This window comes from Chaetura pelagica, unplaced genomic scaffold (assembly GCF_000747805.2).
Source record: "Chaetura pelagica isolate M959 unplaced genomic scaffold, ChaPel_1.0 scaffold472, whole genome shotgun sequence".
NCBI classification, from domain to species: domain Eukaryota; kingdom Metazoa; phylum Chordata; class Aves; order Apodiformes; family Apodidae; genus Chaetura; species Chaetura pelagica.
The window spans coordinates 1,107,258-1,113,714 of record NW_009952566.1 but is presented as its reverse complement, the minus strand read 5'-3'; the positions used below and the strand labels follow the sequence as shown (position 1 = coordinate 1,113,714).

The 6,457-nt window shown below is 39.6% G+C and overlaps 1 protein-coding gene across 1 annotated transcript in view; it reads left to right on the top strand.

Annotated features, from left to right (window-relative positions):
* Window positions 1-291: 291 nt before the first annotated feature.
* Window positions 292-6,457, top strand: part of PELI1 (pellino E3 ubiquitin protein ligase 1) — an 18,667-nt gene continuing 12,501 nt past the window's right edge. The window contains exon 1 of the mRNA XM_009993439.1: window positions 292-455. The gene's annotated coding sequence lies outside the window, so the exon portion shown is untranslated. The remainder of the gene's footprint in view (window positions 456-6,457) is intronic.

Here is a 6,457-nt window from a genome sequence, read left to right as displayed (position 1 = left end):
GGGGGAGAAGGGAGAAAGAAGGTATAGTGTGCGTGGGTACGCTTATGTAAGAGGAGCAGAGAAGGAAATAGATCAGCGTTTCTCCCAGAGACTCATCCACAGCACTGCCGGGGAATTGGGCTGCAGCATCGTTCTCAACACACCCTCCGCTTCCTTTTTTCCTTTTTGGGGCCAGAAATGGATGAATTTATGGAGTGGTGAGCAGGATGCAGGCTCTGACTCCAGCCAATGGTGTGTGGTGTGGTGGTGTTTACCTAGCTGACGAAGGCAGAGCCAGCCCCTGTTCAGTCAGAAGGCGCTACCCACGGCTTAAGTAAAAGCACACAGAGCCCAGGCGCTCAGTCTCGCAGTTGCTGGGGCTTCAAAGGAGTTGGTGGATTTTGTCTAGTTTTAAACAAGACTGAAGGGGTGTTTTCTCTGCTGTGCAGAAGTACTGGAAGGACAGAAAGATACTGGTAAGTGCGCTGCATGCCGTTGATTTTTGCTTCTAGTGTTGTGTCGTTTTGGTCTCTCATCTAAAAACCTCAGCTGCAGTGTTTTTCAGTGAGAAGTTGAAAGATAGTTCAGTGATGTGGTCAAAAGGAAATCCGAGAACAGGCAGTGTGACTGCAGGCTGCCCTTCCACCTAATATAGGAAGAGACATTCAAAGGGCTTTATATAATAAATGCTTCTTGTTCTTAGGTGCCGGTTGCTTCTCATTTTCAGGATGCAGTGCAAGATGCCTTGAAACTGCCCGTGTTATCTAAGAAAATCATACCAAGGGGAATTTCTCGTAGAGTTATTAAATATTTATGCTAACAGCAAAACAAGGTTTTAAATGTAATTGTAACTCCTATTTTTGCAAGATATACTATGCTATGTGAAAAGCTTTGAGTGTAATACAAACACCTATTTAGCTGATACTTTGGTATATAAACTGCCTCATCAGGAAGTCAAAGGCTCATTAAAAGCAAAATGGTAATGTTCAAATCTGTAAAACAAGAAGACATTGTGGTTTTCTGAAAGCACGGGGTCCTTGGCTGTGTATGCTAGTTCAGGTGCATCGGACAGTAGATCTCCCTGGGCTCAGTCATCAGGGCATAAGATGCTCTATCTAGTTGCCTAACAGCCCTTTTAAAAATAAAATGTCTGTTTCAGTATAAACCCTTAATCTGTATATGGAAATTGTGCTTCTGTCACTGACAGAAAGTTGGGACTGCTTTTTTTTAAGGTAACACTGTAATTTGTCTAAAGGCAGTAAAGAGGATAAATGTCAAAGGATCCTGACTGTGAAGTTCCCTGTACTTTTGCCACGTTTTACTAGTATTCTACAAAGTTTTTGTTTTCCTGCTTCTACCTTGGCAAGGCACTCGGGTAGGATACAAATACATAGTCCTGTGGCTAATAAACATGACATTGTCCTATCTGCTGTTGTATTGATTTATGGCTTCATACATTACAGTTTATATAAATAATCTGATAATCTGAAATTAAAACTATCCCTCTTTAAGAAAACATGCTGAGTTTGGAGCACCAAAGTGCAAGTACAGCCAAAAAAGCTGGAAATTAACCTTCAGTAGCTTGTGTGAATAGCTCAGTAGCTCAGCTGATTGAGAACGTACAACCTGTAGCATTTGGCTCTCAAGCTGCAGAGGCGGCCAGTGGAGGAACTTTGCCTCATGTGAGGTTGTGTGCTTCACCCCTGTCACATCCAAAAGCTGACATGGGTGGTAAGGGGGTGTACTGAGCATGTACTTGTAGCAGTTTAGCTGGTGAAGAGCTGCTTCTCAGCTAATTAACGTTATAGATAAAATTGCAATGACAGCTTTAAAATAGACACCTTGTGCTAAAAGACAAAATGTTTTCAGCTTCCCACATGCAGACTGAATTACATCATTTATAACCTGTAGGAGGCTATCGTGGTTTCCTCAGGGGAGGATCAGCTGTTACTTTTTGTGACTGAAAAAAATGCTAGTTCTTTTTTCTTTTTTTTTTCCATGGGAATATTTTCAGAATTGATTTTTGTCAATCTGTTGGAGGGGATCGTTAGTGGTTACATAAATCTTCCAGGTTTAATACACCCAGCCATGTTATCATCCCATCTATGGCAGTTCAAAGGAAAAAGGATTGACATTAGCAAAGGTCTAACTGAAATCAGACCCCTATTTTTAGATGGTTTTTTTCCATCTCAGAACAGGAATGCTACTTTTATGTACTATTATAAAGTACGGGTTTTCATATAGGTGCCTATAATAGAAATCTTGTTCTAAACACTTGTTCTTTGCCCCCTCCCAGAAGGTGTTTAAGGCCAGGTTGGATTGAGCCCTTATGCAGCCTGGCTTAGAGTGAAGTGTTGCTGCTCATACCAGGGAGGTTGGAACCTGATGATCTTTCAAGTTCCCTTCCAATCTTAACCATTTTATGGTTCTGATTCTAAGATGCTTGTCCTCACAGCACTGTTCCTGACTTTACTAAAATTGCTGGGAACTGCTCAGACTTGCTTCTGAGACTGAAACAGAACTTGAAGTGAACAGTGGATGCCAACCTGACTAAAACTGCTGTTTCTTAAACTGGAGAAAGTTAGCTGTTGCCTTGGTCCAAAGCAGTAGGTTTGCTCTTGTGTGTCAAGTTAGTGCTCCTTTGAAAGTTTCTACAGGCAAGGTGGGATTTGTGTGTGCTGTGACTCTTACATAACTTCTTTCCAAGATGACCAGCCTACTAATGTTAGATGTCCATGGTAAAAAGAGGCTTTCATTCTGTTTGAGAATGAAAAACCCCTCTATTGAGATTTTAGAGATGTTCTTGAGGCACAGCAGGAGATGGAAAGGATAAGACATACAAAAGCAAAGGCTGGACTGATTTTTCTTTCTTTTTTTTCTTTGTGGTGCTGAAAAACTTTCTAGAAAGGAGAAAATTAATTGTCCTTCCTTAGAAAGGTTAAGTAGGGCTACTGCATAACAGCTGCATCGCTGTACCTTTCCTGTGCATCTGTAGGGAAGGATGCAAGCTGTAGACAGAATCTGGTTGATCTTGAAAGTGGAATAGAAAACCCACTGAACTTCCAGGTGAACTTGTTTTTAAACTGGAAACTGGGAGAAGGGTGAAAACTATGGCTGATAAACCCATACTCTTCTGCATACTCTTACACAGGTGATTGCTTTGGTAAAAACTATTTTAATAAAAGTTTCTGAAAAGGTTGTTAGGAAAACAGTTAAATGAGAATAACTTCCCAGTGGTGATTTAACCATCATGTAGAAGAAAGTGATTTCTCAGTCTGTGTCTCAGCTTTCAGAAACATAGTGATGCAAGGAGCTGATTCCTTGTTGCTCATATCAGTGTAGATCAGCAGTAATTTTGAAATCTGATGACCTGGATTGATGGAGACTTACACTCAAGGAGGCAGTCTGCCGAGAATACTTTTTGGTTTTTTGTTCCTCTCATTACTTAATGCCTCTTCCTTCTTCCATGCTTGCGAATATCTTAAGAGACTACTATTCCTTTGTATCTCACAGTGATTTTAATTTTCATATTCTGGTCCTTTACATCTGGAAGTAAAGATTTTGCCTTTGAAAGGATGAGACATAACTGTAGAAGAGGAAATGCAGCACTGAATTATCGTATGTATGTACATATGTAGAAGTTTGTTTTCTCATTTTGCAGCTACACAATTGCCTAGTGGAAACTGGAGTGCTGAAGAGCCTAAATGGGTAAATGGATGTTGGCAGAGTTGGGTCCTGCTTGTGTTTTGTTGGGTGATTGCACTGTTGTTCAATGTGGATTCTTTTCTTGAAGAGTGGTATGGGGTTTTAAATCCAAGTAAAGCTGTAGGCAGTAATATATAAATGTCAGGAGGATAAGATTCTGTTTCATTTGGTAATGGAGTTGCTTACAATTTACATCTAACTGATCAAAAGTGAGTGTTTCAGTTGGTTAATAGTCATGTTAGGCTTCCTAAAATTAACTGTATTCCTAGAATAATTTAGGCTGGGAAACTGACTTGTACATTCCCCCTGCTCAAAGCAAGACTCGACTGCCTTAGATGAGGTTGTTCAGGGTCATATGCATCTGAGGTTCAAATATCTCAAAGGATGGAGATCCCATAGCCTCTCTGGATTGTTGTTTTACCCTAAAAGCTGATCAGGTTTTTGTGTTGCACCTTGTTTATTTCCTCTGCATACCTGTTAAAAGGGCTGGATTATATTTTGTCCGTATTTCCCTCCACCCTTATTTTAAACAGTATTGCTAAGGGAAAAGCTGAATATGAGAATTGCTAGGAGAGTAAATGAAGTAAATTGGCTACAGATAGCCAATTGTGTAAAAATAAAAACACCAGTAGATGAGCTGTCTCTTTCTAAAAGCTTTCTTTCTAAAAGCCAAAAATTTTCCAAAGCTTAGAATATGTAGGTACAGAATATAAAGAAGGTAATACAAAAATGGAGGAAAATAAATTTTTTACATCTGAATCAGCATATTTTGATTTTAATATAGTCATTGACAGTGGACTTCTTTTTATACTGTGAAAGTGGGTTTTTATGCAGTATTTTAGAAAAGGGCTAGTCTGGCACTCGCTACAGTTGCTAGCAGCCTATAATGCTGGCTCTGTGTTTAGAAAATGATGGTAATTTATTACAAAGAGACTTTTATTCTAGTATTTTTAGCTTGCAGCCGAGTGTTTAATGAATCTCTGCTTGGGCTCATTGAATTTATGTTCTCCCTTCCCCCTGCTCCATTTTAACCATTAAGATGCTGCTGTTCTTGCTGCAATTCCAAAAGCTGTATTTGGTCTACTAAATAGCAAACTCATTCACAAGGTGCTGTGACTCAGTGCAGAAAAGATCTGTAGACTTTCTGTAGAAGCCACCAAAGTCTCATGGTCAGAAAAGGCAGCTGGGTAGTTGAGGACGACTGGTGAGCTAAAGCTGATCGTTCAAAACCAACATGTTCAGCAAAAGTGGGCAGACTCTTAAACTCTTCATTTACTCTGAAGCATGGTTTGCTAGGTCTTTCCCCAAAAATAGTCTGCCTCCAGATTCAGAGACTAGTATTTGAATGTGGCAGGAAAGGGTAAAATAATGCAGCTTTTCCTTCTCATTGAATATAATCAGAAATCTGTGACTTGCTTTCTGCCATAGCAATCTTTGCCTTCTGCAATTCCAGTGAACATTGAATAAGAAGGCTTGTAAGAAACTGGATTTCCATTCCTAAAACAAATTTAAAATACTTTTTTGATTTAGATGTAATTTCTTTCCAGACCCTCAAAACAGTTGTACTTGACAGTATTGGGCAAGTTGCCCTCCATGAGCTTTCTCTTGGCTTCAGAGGAACCAGTGTTAAGAATAAAAATATATTATTTGTTCATGAGTTTTTCCTGTTCCGGTTTCCTATTTTTGAGACCAAAAGGCTTTAACTGTTTGGTACCTATCATGTTTTTGTGATAGATACAAATAGTTCTCCTCACCTCTTAGACAATCAAGTAATGCTTTCTGAAACTCTCTTTCAATGTGTGCAAGCTGCTTTACTTAAAAAATATACTATGTTATATAATACAGGACTATGCTCAGGTAGGGGTTTTCAGGTTTTGGTCTCTTCAGTGTAGCAGAAGTAGAGATCTTGAGGAAACAATTTTGCTAGTGCCCTGCCAGTTTTATGACTTTGGAAGAATACAGGATGGAGTGAGATCTTATAACTAACACATTATTCCTCATCAGTGTGGAAGCGTCTTGGAGGAGTTTTGGAGCCGTCAGTTGTTCAGAGCCTGTTTCAGTGTGATGCTTCATCACTGGCTGAAGATGCTGCTGCAGAATTAATGATCATGGCAAAGAGCTAACTTTGCTCTTTGCAACACACTGAGCATGTGTTGTGCTCAAGCAGTCAGGTGCTTAGTTGTATACTGGCAATACAGGGCCAACTTGCCTTTTTAACATGTATAATTAGCCTTTTCTAACTCTTTTAAGAGGTCTTTTTCTGGGAATAAAAACCACACAGGTTATTCTACAAGAGAAGGCTCGTTATATAAATTAGTGAATCTTTTCCCTCCACTCCGAAGAAGTCCCTCCTGTAAGTTTTTAAATGCTTTGTCCAGCTTTAAATTATCTGTAAACCTGCTTTTTCAAGTGTGAGGATGTCATCCCATGGCCTATCAGATGGCTCTCCAATGGGAGTTTTACTTGCAGACATCAGATTTCACTTTGACTAGTCTTTGGGACCTCACTGGAAGAATATCATGAATCTTTGTTATTTCTGGGAACAAAATGAGCCTTCCTTTTGAGTACAGTGCATCAGGCAGATCCTACTGGGTGAGAGGCAGCATCTATGTAGCATTGGTGCATTTCTTTAGTAGCTCTGAATTTTGTATGTGCTTGAGTTGAAGTTACTGGGTATTAGTAGCTGTGAAAGTGGTGTGAGCAGTTCATAAAGGTTCTGAGACATATTGTAAAAAAATAAGTTCAGACATTCAAGCCATGCCTTTGAAAATGT